This window comes from Hemitrygon akajei, chromosome 21, assembly GCF_048418815.1.
Source record: "Hemitrygon akajei chromosome 21, sHemAka1.3, whole genome shotgun sequence".
In the NCBI taxonomy this organism is placed as follows: domain Eukaryota; kingdom Metazoa; phylum Chordata; class Chondrichthyes; order Myliobatiformes; family Dasyatidae; genus Hemitrygon; species Hemitrygon akajei.
Window position 1 is genome coordinate 52,568,541 of NC_133144.1, and position 12,499 is coordinate 52,581,039.

Sequence of the window (12,499 nt, forward strand, 5' to 3'; positions counted from 1 at the left end):
GAGAGACCCTTCGGCAGTGGTTCCACACTTCTGAGACTCCAAGACCTCCCCAAAACCAACAGAATTCTTAGTCCAAATTGTCGCAAAAAGCGCTTACCTTTTGTTTGGGTGCACCCTTAATTCTGTTAGCCTTGTGGGGGTCCCTAGAGGACTGAGAAGCGTCCCCTATATGCCGTTTCCTTTCCGCGGGTCTCTTTCCGGTCCTGTCATGGTCGCCAATTTTATCGTGGTTTCTCGTGCCCCACAAACGACCAGGAGACGCAGAAGATTCTTCAAGAAGTGTTAAACTTTAATTTGCAAATCAAAGCTGAGGCAGTCAGTGAGCTAGTCGCTGATTGCCCACCGATCCTTGTGCATAGCATTTTTAATAGCAATCTCCTGGTTTAGTTGCATTAACATATCCAATCGGTCTACAGTTGCGTATCACAAGTACATCCGCCATTATTGTTTCTACCCATTGACTTAATCATGTTCTAATCTACATCTCTTAGCTACCTCTCATTAACACACCATTGTCTTCTACATTCTTAAGGTTTCATTCTCCTACTAAATTGGATACATGCATAGCAAATAGCAAGTTCAAAGCTGACTACATAGTTTTGGTTACACAGCAAACAATGCAGCTTTTATACTCCAATACCTTCTCCAATCCTTTATTTCTTTCACCAATCAACTTCCCAGCTCTACTTCACCCGCTCCCCCCTCCCAGTTTCGTGTTCACCGACCACCTACCACCTTGTACTTCACCCTCCCCTCACCCCACCTTCTTACTCTGACTTCTCCACTTTCTTTCCAGTCTTGATGAAGCGTCTCGGCCTGAAACATCGACTGGTTGCGGTTTTCCATAGACGCTGCCTGGGCTGCTGAGTTCCTCCAGCATTTTGTGTGTGTTGCTTGAAAGTTTAATATAACTTGTTTCTTAAGTTCTTAGTTCTGAAGTGCGATGACTGCTTACTTAGTTTGCACGGAAGATGCTGAACAGCGATTCGAGCATTTTCACCCTTCTTCTTTCGATCTGCATTGTTTTTGTTTAAAAAAAGTTATCCCACGTAACTTTGTGGCTAAAAACCGGAGTGAGTTAGAATACGTGACGTAGCAGGGGAGTGAGAAGATTGAGTGTGCGCAGTTACGGACTACATTTCCCAGCATTCAGTTCGGGGTCGTCCTATGTCGCCAAGTTCGGAAATGTTTCTCATCAGGATGCACTGAGGGAGGAAAACAACAGTTGGCAGATGTAGAGAGTTATTTGATGTTGCCACTGGGAACTGCATCGGGGATCGGTTTGACCTCTGTCGACGATCGCTTCCCAAGGTAGGGATATTGGGCCGGAGGAAGGACGGCGGGGCCTGCTCGCTGTGCCCTGGAAGTCAGGCCTTGTCCCGGCATAACTGCACCCGCCAGTGGCCTGCCTTCTTCCCTGGGCGCATTCGGAGTTCTAGATTGGTAATTCTGGGACTGTCAGCCTCACTAATGGGGTCCAGCCTGATCTCCGGTGCTGTCTGAAAAGTTTGCTCCTTCGTGAGTTTTCTCTCCCATCCCAAAAGCGTACGGGTTGGTGGGTTAACTGGTTCCTCTAACTTGCCCCCGGTATGTGGTCATGGGGTAGAGTCTGGAGAGTTTGGTGACAATAATTGATGGGATAAATCCAGGGTGTAGTGGAAAGGAGTGGTTGATGGTCTGCACGGAGTTGGTGGGCCGAAGGGCAAAGAATTTTCGTGACGGAGACTGGGCAGTTCTTTAGCTAAAGGCTGCGCTGGTCTTCCATCAAGTACTGAGAGTTTTTTTTAAGGTGGTGTTTGTTATGGCCGTGTTTTTGTTTATTTTGAGATGTCATGCTTGCTTTCTAATTCTAGAGGTAATATAGCTGATTTTGATCTAATCTAAACCCGAAAAAATGCTCATTATTTATGTATCTCATAGGTATTAAATAAAGTGTGTACTTATTTTCCCTCACTTTTTAAATGATTTGGGATTCTGTGACTTTACTCAGCCAGGGGACGTTATTTGCTGCTGTTTACATGGTCACTGGGTGAGAGGGTCAAAAATGGAAACTTGTCCGTAAATGCACCTCATTAATTTCCCTCCACTGTAGGAATTATACAAATTCCGAACACGTTTAGTGTGTGTTTGACACTACTTTACTTTCATGACTTGCTTACGCTCTGATCTGACTTCTGAGTCCTCTGAAGCTTCTGTGGACTTTGCCACTGTTGGAACAGACAATGATTGGCATGGAAGAATTATGACTTTTTTTGCACTGTTGAGCATAATTTTTCCATCCCAGAGATTATTTGTCATATGGTTTTGTGTCTGTAACTTGGATTTTTCTAATTCAAAACCATAAAAAATGTTTATCAAGTATTTATTAGATTGCCTTTAAGAAATAATAAAACGTTTCCAAGTTGTACATTTAGTAGTAAGTTTTAATTTATTAAAAAATCAAGTAAGTATTCCTAATGAAGCCATTATTTAGGAAGGCAGCTTTTTCAGTCCTCTGCGTTAGCATCTTCATACCAAGTGGTGATACAACTTGTCAGAATGCTCTCTGCGGTACATCCGTAGAGATGCTCTCCAATGTCCGCTCCCTGGACAATGAATTGGACTATGTCCGACTCCAACGAAATACTCGGCGGGAGTACAGAGCCTGTTTTCACAGAGACATGGTTCACCGACGGAATCCCGGAGCTGGACGGGCTCACCTTGTTTCGAGCGGACAGGGATGCAGCTCTTTCCGGTAAGACTCGCGGTGGTGGCTTGTGTGTTTCCATCAATACAGAATGGTGCAAGAACTCTGTGCTGGTTTCCAGATACTGCTTATCCGTAGCGGAGTTTGTGACTGTTAGATGCAGACCATTTTATTTACCATGGGAATTCACCACTGTCCTTCTAGTCGGTGTCTACATTCTCCCCCAGTGCTAATGCTAAGGAGGTGCTCTGTGAACTGTATGGGGCTATTGGCGAACTGCAGAATGCACACCCTGATGGACTGTTTATTGTCGCCGGAGATTTTAACCACGCGAACCTTAAGTCAGTGCTCCCCAGATTCCATCAGAACGTGGACTTTGCAACAAAGGGGGAAGAACGCGTTGGACCTTGTTTACACAAACATCCCTGACGTGTACCGGGCGGAGCCCCGCCCCCACCTCGGTTACTCAGACCACATCTCTGTTATGCTAATCCCAGCATACAGACCGCTCGTCAGGTGCTCCAGACCAGTTCAGGAGCAGGTGAAAACCTGGCCAGCAGGTGCCATCTCTGCTCTTCAAGACTGCTTTGAGCACACTGACTGGCATATGTTCAGGGAGGCTGCAACCGATGGCAACTCCACCAGCTTAGAGAAATACACGGTATCAGTGACCAGCTACATCAGCAAGTGCATCAATGACGTCACTGTGTCCAAGACCATCACTACACGCACTAACCAGAAGCCGTGGATGACCGCGGAGGTGCGTGCGCTGCTGAGGGCCCGTGACTCCGCCTTCAGAGCAGGTGACAAGGCAGCCCTAACAATAGCGAGGGCTAAACTGTCCTGAGCCATCAGAGAGGCAAAGCATGCTCACGCCCAGCAAATCCACAGCCACTTCCAGGACAGCGGCAACACGCGGCGCATGTGGACGGGTATTCAAGACATCACCAATTATAAGACAATATCACCTGACTGTGTGGGTGATGCCTCCCTCCCAGATGCGCTGAACAACTTCTATGCTTGTTTTGAGGCGGAAAATGACATGGCAGCGAGGAAGTCCACTCCTCCTCCAAATGACCAGGTGCTGTGTCTCACTGTGGCCGATGTGAGGAGAACCCTGTGCAGGGTCAACCCATGGAAGGCTGCTGGACCAGACAATATTCCTGGTAGAGTGCTCAGAGGATGTGCAGACCAGCTGGCAGATGTTCTCACTGACATCTTCAACATCTCCCTGAGCGCTATCGTTCCAACGTGCTTCAAGGCCACCACCATTGTCCCCGTGCTAAAGAAGTCTTCAGTGTCCTGCCTCAATGACTACCGTCCAGTTGCACTCACATCCATCATCATGAAGTGTTTTGAGAGGCTCGTCATGAGGCACATCAAGACCCTGCTGCCCCCCTCACTGGACACCCTGCAGTTCGCGTACCGTCCCAACCGCTCAACAGACGATGCCATTGCCATCACCCTCCACCTGGCCCTAACCCACCTGGACAAAAAAGACATGTTCAAATGCTGTTCATAGACTTCATTTCAGCATTCAACACAATCATCCCTCAGAAACTGATCGGAAGGCTGAGCCTACTGGGCCTGACCACCTCCCTCTGCAACTGGATCCTAGACTTCCTGACTGGGAGACTCAGTCAGTCTGGATTGGGAGCAGCATCTCCAACACCATCACATTGAGCATAGGACCCCCCCAGGGCTGTGTGCTCAGTCCACTGCTGTTCACTCTGCTGACCTGTAACTGTGCTGCAACACACAGCTTGAACCACATCATCAAGTTCGGCGATGACATGACCGTGGTGAATCTCATCAGCAAGAACGATGAGTCAGCATACAGAGAGGAGGCGCAGTGGCTAACAGACTGGTGCAAAGCCAACAACCTCTCTCTGAATGTGAACAAAACAAAAGAGATGGTTGTTGATATCAGGAGGGCAAAGAGCGACCACTCTCCACTGAACATAGATGGCTCCTCGATAGAAATCATTAAGAGCACCAAATTTCTTGGTGTTCACCTGTCGGAGAATCTCACCTGGTCTCTCAACACCAGCTTCATAGCAAAGAAAGCCCAGCAGCATCTCTACTTTCTGCAAAGGCTGAGGAAAGTCCATCTCCTACCCCCCATCCTCATCACATTCTACAGGGGTTGTATTGAGAGCATCCTAAGCAGCTGCATCACTGCCCGGTTCAGAAATTGCACCATCTCGGATCGCAAAACCCTGCAGCGGATAGCGAGGTCGGCTGAGAAGATCATCGGGATCTCTCTTCCTGCCACTACAGACATTTACACTACACGCTGCATCCGCAAAGCAAACAGCATTATGAAGGACCCCACGCACCCCTCATACAAACTCTTCCCAGATGGCAGGAGGGAGAAAAGGCACCGAAGCATTCGGGCTGTCACGACCAGACTAGGTGATAGTTTCTTCCCCCAAGCCCTCAGACTCTTCATTACCCAGAGACTGGACTGACACCAACTTACTGTTCTCTGCCATGTGCCTGTTGTCTTGTTTATTACTTATTGTAATGCTTGCACTGTTTTGTGTACTTTATGCAGTCCTGGGTAGGTCTGTAGTCTAGTGTAGTTTTTTTCTGTGTTGTTTTTACGTAGTTCAGTGTAGTTTTTGTACTGTTTCATGTAGCACCATGGTCCTGAAAAACGTTGTCCCATTTTTACTGTGTACTGTACCAGCAGTTATGGTCGAAATGACAATTAAAAAGTGACGACTTGAGAAATTTGCGAGATTTTTTGGTAACATACCAAATCTTGTCAAACTCTTAATGAGGTATAGATGCTGTTGTGCCTTCTTTGTAAGTGCTTCAGTATGTTGGGCGGGGCTACATCCTCTGAGATGTTGATGCCCAGGAACTTGAAATGGCTTATCTTTTCCATTGTTAACCCCTCAATGAGGACTGGTATATATTCTCCAGATTTCCCCTTCCTGAAGACCACCATCAATTTCTTGGTCTTACTGATGAGTGCAGGGTTATTTTGTTTATTTTAGTGTACTTCTGTTTTAAATTTTCTTGATTAACAAAGTGATTTTATTTTCTTTAATTGTCCAGTGATAATTTTGATGGGGCAGTATTCAGGAGACTTTATTTTGTTTGAAGTATGCCCTGACGTTGTTTGAGATAATGTTGTAAAGGAAACTGGACTTACTCAACTGTGTGTTTTACTTTTTCAAAATAACCATATTTCATGTCACATAAAAAATCTTGAAAGTTGATACATTGTTCTTCTCACTTCCATCTGTAAGAGATTCCAGGCGCAGTTTTTAAAAAGTAATTTATATCAGTAGGAATCTCCTGCCAGAGGAATTTCATGTGGCGGGGAGATCTGAGCATCAGTGTCCAATATAACCAAAGCAACATGACGTTTTTATTAAGTCTGTTTACATGAGCTGCTCAATTTTAATAATTATTATTATGTGTATTGGCATGCTTTTTCTTAAAAGCACACTAAATTAACCCCATAACTTTCAGAAAAAAAGTAAATTGCTTTGGGCCCATGCACCACATTCAAGCCCTCCAATAATGTTTTAAGGCCATCAAGTATCTTGATGCTGCAGTCTCTCACCATTGGACTCTTCAGTTCTGCAACTTCTTAAAATTTGCTATATTTAAAATATACTTTAGGAGAATGTGACCAGGCAGAGACCTAGTTTAAAAAGAAACAGATTAACGTTGGGAACTGACTGTTCAAATTTGGTTTATTGTCATTCAGTCGTAGAGATCTATACTGCCAAACGAAAGAGTGTTCCTCAGAACCAGGGATTCCCAACCTTTTGTATGCCATGGACCAGTCCAATTAAGCAAGAGTTTTGTGGACCCCAGGTTGGGAGCTCCTGCTTGGGTCCAAGGTGTACATCACAGTACGTGTAACTTAAATGTTATCACTAGTAAATTCAGAATCAGGTTTATTATCACTGGCATGTGACGTGAAATTTATTAACTTAGCAGCAGCAGTTCAATGCAATATATAATATAACAGAGAGAGAAAAAATAATAAATAAAACAATAATAAATAAACAAGTAAATCAATTACATATATTGACTAGATTATTAGAAACTCAAGTTGTTGTGCTCTACCAGCTGCTTTACCTCCTCTCTGTTCACTGACTCTTTGTCCTTGTTGGTTAGGTTAGCCACTGTTGTGTCATCAGTGAACTTGATGATTAGGTTTGAACTGGATCTGGCAGTGCATTCATGCAACGGCAACAGAGGGCTGAGCATGAAGTTCTGGCGAGCACTGGTACTTAGCGTGGTGGAGCTAGAGATGTCTTTCCCAATATGGACTGACTGGCCTTTCTGTCAAGAAGTCTAGGGTCCAGTTACAGGGAGAGGTGTTGAGACCTAACGAGGACAGTTTACCTACCAGCTTCTTAGGAATGATCATATTAAACATTGCTCTGAAGACGATAAATAGCATCCTGGCATATGAGGCACTATTTACCAGGTGGGGCAGAATGGAATGAGTACAGAGGGTTTAGCATTATCAGTGGAACGATTTGAGCGATAAGTGAATTGGAACAGGTCCAGTTCGGCAGGAACATGGAACTTAATGCGATCCATAACATGCAGGGACCTGTGATTTCCACTTACAGGGGTCATTCATGTGTCTTAGACCAACACAGAAAATAGTTAAGAAAGTAATGTAATTTTGACTTTTTGTGTTTACATTAATTAGTTTGAAAGGTGTAAAGGCTTTGTGATCTCACTATGTCAGTTATCAAGCGAGGATGCAAGTCGGAACTAGTTTGAAAAATGGAGGACATGGTGAAGAGATATCTGTCCAGAAGGAATTTATTCCAGATCTGTCTTGTACCTTGAAGAGTGCAGGGTTAGAATCAAGTCAAGTTTATTGTCATTTAACTAAATACATGTATATTGCCAAATGAGACATTTCTTCAGACCAGGGTGTAAGGCATAGTAGTACACATAATACATAACATAAAACTAACTAGGGAAAGTAAGAATTAAATCTGCAAATGAATTACACATAGATGAACAAAATAAAGTGGATAAATTAAATATCGTAGGGTACAGTACAAATTATCCAGTGACACTTTGAATACGATGCGGCAGGAAGTTCAGAAGCCTGGTGCCCTTAGGGAAGAAATTGTTTCCAATCCTGACTGTTCTTGTCTTTATGTATTAGAGTCTCCTACTTAATAGTAGAAAGTAAAAGAAGATGCTGGATGGATGGGTGAGATCCTTGAAAATGCTAAAGGCCCTGCACACGCAGGATAAATGTCCCCAGTGGATGGTAGGGGGACCCCTATGATCTATCGGACATCTTCACAGTCTTTTGAGGGACTTCCGGTCCGATGCTGTGCTCCTCCCGTACTAGCTGGAGTTGCATGTGTACTGTGCATTGTACATGCTTATTTGAATGAGGAATTTCATTGCACCCTGGTGTACATGACAATGAATTAATCTAAATCTAAACCAAGAAAAGGAGATAAAGGAAAAGCTGGGGTTAGGTCTGTGACTGAAATACAAAGACCTGGACTTTAAGCATGAATAGGCCAAATAGCCTCTGAAGTCCACCAACTAGTCAATAAAATCATTTCTGATTTCATAAAGCCTCTGTTTTATGAAATAAACTATTTACTTCTATCTTAAAAATAATTAAAGACTCTATTTTCATTGGGGGAGAAGGGATAAGCCTAGCCTGTGCAAGCTCTCCAAGAAAGCAATCCTTCCATTTGTTGTTGGTCCAGTAAATCTCTAAGCTGCTTGCAGTGCATTAGTATCTTAATTATTTTATATGGTACTTGTCTGTGCTTATGTGTTTGCCATGGTGTATCCTGTTTGCAACCGCTGGGAGAGAGGCATCACAGCCAGTGCACACCACCAGGGGTGGTGTGGTGCAGTGCAGCTGCCAGGTGCTGCCCTCTCCAGTATTCGCTTGGCAGCTGTTTTGTGGTCGACTGCAGGTTTCTGCTGCATTCATGGCTCAGGTCTGGACTGTTTTTGTTTACGTGGCTGTATCTTACTGATACCTTTATGTGCGTGCTCCCCTGTATGTGCTATGTGTGTGATTTATGCTGTGTGGCTGTCGGTACTGTGTTTTGCACCTTGGCCCTAGAGTAACACTGTCTAGTTTGGCTGTGTTCATGGGCATTCATATGTGGTTGAACAACAATTAAGCTTGAATTGAATTGAATTAAAATATGGAATCACCCATCACCTTCAGCTACTGAAAGAAAACCTCCCTGCTATAATATTCCATTCTTCTTGGGAATGCTAGCATTTTGTTGACCTTCTAGATTATGTGCAATATGTGCACAATATCTGTGAATCATGCACTAGACATCCTGATCCCTCTACATTTCAGAGTTCTGCAGTTTTTCACCATTTAGATAATAACTTATTTATTCTTCCTGCTAAAATGGACAATTTCACATCTTCTCTCCCCCCCCCCCATTCTCTGTACACCAGATCTTAAATGACATATGTCCCTTTGCAGAAAAACCTTGCTTTTTTTTTCCAAACTTACTTTCCTATCCAATGTCCAGCAAATTTGGCAACCGCACATTTAGTGCCTTCACTCAGGTCATTAATAAACTGTTTACATAGGCAATTTGAAGATTTCAATTCAATGGATCGGGATTTCACTTTCCTCCTCAAAATTCAAAGTAATTTTATTGGCAACATTTTTATGTCACCAAATACTATACTGAAATTCATTTTCATTTTCTGCCAGCACTCACATTAGAACAAAATAGTGCAATAAAATCAATGAAAAACTACACAAAGACTGACAGATTATACAAATGCAGAAATAAACAAGTAAATTTATTGTGTACAGTTCTGGTCACCGAATTATAGGAAAGATATCAATAAATTAGAGAGAGTGCAGAGACGATTTACTAGGATGTTACCTGGGTTTCAGCACTTAAGTTACAGAGAAAGGTTGAACAAGTTAGGTCTCTATTCATTGGAGCGTAGAAGGTTGAGGGGGGATTTGATCGAGGTATTTAAAATGTTGAGAGGGATAGATAGAGTTGACGTGAATAGGCTGTTTCCATTGAGAGTAGGGGAGATTCAAACGAGAGGACATGATTTGAGAGTTAAGGGGCAAAAGTTTAAGGGAAACACAAGGGGGTATTTCTTTACTCAGAGAGTGATAGCTGTGTGGAATGAGCTTCCTGTAGAAGTAGTAGAGGCCAGTTCAGTTGTGTCATTTAAGGTAAAATTGGATAGGTATATGGACAGGAAAGGAGTGGAGGGTTATGGGCTGAGTGCGGGTAGGTGGGACTAGGTGAGATTAAGAGTTCGGCACGGACTAGGAGGGCCGGAATGGCCTGTTTCCGTGCTGTGATTGTTATATGTTATATAAATAATGCTGAAAACATGAGTCACAGAGTCCTTGAAAGTGAGCCCTTAAGTTCTGTTCAGTGTTGTGAATGAAGATGTCTATGCTGGTTCAGGGACCTGATTGTTGAAGGGTAATAGTCGTTCCTAAACCTGGTGGTATGGGACCTAAGGCTCCTGTATCTCCTTCCTGATGGTGACAGTGAGAAGACAGCATGGTCTTGATGATAGAAACTGCTTTCTTGTGGCAGCGGTCTTTATAAATGTGCTCAATGGCGGAGAGCTGGGCTGTATCCACCACTTTTTGTAAGCTTTTCCATCCAAAGGCGTTGGTGTTTCCATACCAGACCATGATGCAACCAGTCTATATACCACACATCTTTAGAAGTTTGTCAGAGTTTTAGATGACTTGCGAAATATGCAAAAACTCCTAAGAAAACAGAGGTGCTGTCGGTCTTTCTTTGAAATGACATTGACATGCTGGTCCCAGAGCAGATCCTGTGATACAATAACACCCAACAATTTAAAGTTACTGATACTTCCTGTTGTGTATTTAATATATAGGCCGATTGAGCATTCCTGTTCATTTAAATAATTATGGGTGATATGTATGTATACATAAATTGCATATGTGTGCACCTCGCTTAAAGAAGAACCCAAAGCTAGACCCATATTTTCAGACTCACGTGTCTTTCTTTGAATTAGTTTAATGTTTTGAAGTTACAAGTTACATAACATTGGCAGTGAGGCTTTTATAAAATGAACCCAAGATGGCTACCAACTCACTGAAATGCAGCAAGACATTAAAGTTCAAAGAAAAGTACACCCTATTCTCGTTATATGCGGTGGATACGTTCCTCAAAGTCGACGCATAATGTGAATAATTATTTAAATGGAGAAAATAGGGATGTCTTTCAGAGGGCTTCCTAAATAATGTTTTATCTGTAATTTATTTACATTTTCATACCAATATGACACAAAAGCAGTACTATAAGACAACATTTGTATTATATTTCATCAATTTAAGGTAATATTCAATGTAATAAATCATAGAAAGTTAACATCCTGGGGTGTACAGTACTCACCAACAGTGGCAGGTGTGTTCGCTCTGGGAGATGAGTGATTATTGTGGTATCAGGCAGCTTTACCTGGATAAGATGGATGGTTGTGGTCGTCAGGCTTATATCAAGCACAGCAAGGGGTGAAGGAAGACACACGGAACTCTTAAAACTCCCAGCAGCAGGAGATGACACTGATTTGAAGAAAATGGTGAGAGTTGTTTGCTTGGCAGCATTTTATTTTTTAGCAATAAATTTGCTTGTAGGGAATAAGGGTTGACAGCAGGGAACGACAGAAATGCTGACTTCATTCTAAACTTGGGTCCATGTCCATTGCCATTTGGGCCAAGTGTTCCGATTTCCACCATTCCCTCACAGTTGGTAAACTGAGATTTTCAAAATCGTCTGTTGCTTGCAGCATCTGAGAGAGAGTTTGCCGTAAAAAAAAAAGTACGCCTTGAATATGGATCACACCTTGGTCGAGTGGTTGAATCAGCGATGTTGTGTTAGGCAGCAGGAAACACACTGTTATGTTAGGATAAATGCTGTCCAAATGTTTCTCTGCTGCGCGGCTGCTGACCCAGGACATGACATTGGACGCTTAGGAGGCATAGTTAAATATTTCAAGCACAAAATCACCGTATCATAGGTAAAACCAACAAAAATTTAAGAGCACAAGTTCGCGCATCCATATGTTACCAAAACCAATGCGAAACTGGCAGGAGTGAAAATGTGAGGCGTGCGCACATGACTTGTATTGGTGGGAAAGCAGTGTTCCTCACATAACTGAGTTTTGGACGCGTATAAGGAGATGTCGGTAGAAATAGGTTCCTTGCATAACTGTGAATCCACATAGTCTGAAGACACATATAACAAGGATAGGGTGTACATTGAAGAACAGTTGAATTTAAAAGGTAGTAGCGCAGCATGTGTTCTTCGGAAAGGAAGACATGATCGAGTTTTTAAAAAGGCAGTAAATGGAGAAATTCATGGGTTTATGACGAGTGAGTACTGGGTAATAAATATCATGAAAATAAAACAACTGACTGGTACATCGGAAAGATTGACATGTTTGATTACACAACAGGTAATTGGATTTTATATTCTGAGCAAATTGAGCAATATTTTGAAGCAAATGAAATAATGAGAAATGGGTACTAATTTTACTAAGTACATTTGGTTTAAAGGCATACAGTTTGCTTTGAAGTTTGACTGCTCCAAACAAACTGATCTGAAATGAGCTTTGCTGATATTGTCAAAATGTAGGAACATTTTGATCCAAAGCTATTTGTTGATTGCAGTTTGCTTTTGTTTTATAAACAGAATAAAAAAGGGGGAATTCATTTAAGCGTTGTGGCTGAATTGAAGAGATTATCTGAGTATTGTCTTTACAGTAATGGTCTTAATGACGCACTAAGACATTGTTTAGCTT

At 42.7% G+C, this 12,499-nt stretch overlaps 1 protein-coding gene across 1 annotated transcript in view; it reads left to right on the forward strand.

The window, feature by feature from the left end:
- The first annotated feature begins 1,137 nt into the window (after positions 1-1,137).
- chuk (component of inhibitor of nuclear factor kappa B kinase complex) overlaps positions 1,138-12,499 on the forward strand; it is a 95,993-nt gene continuing 84,631 nt past the window's right edge. Inside the window, exon 1 of the mRNA XM_073025420.1 lies at positions 1,138-1,311. The gene's annotated coding sequence lies outside the window, so the exon portion shown is untranslated. The remainder of the gene's footprint in view (positions 1,312-12,499) is intronic.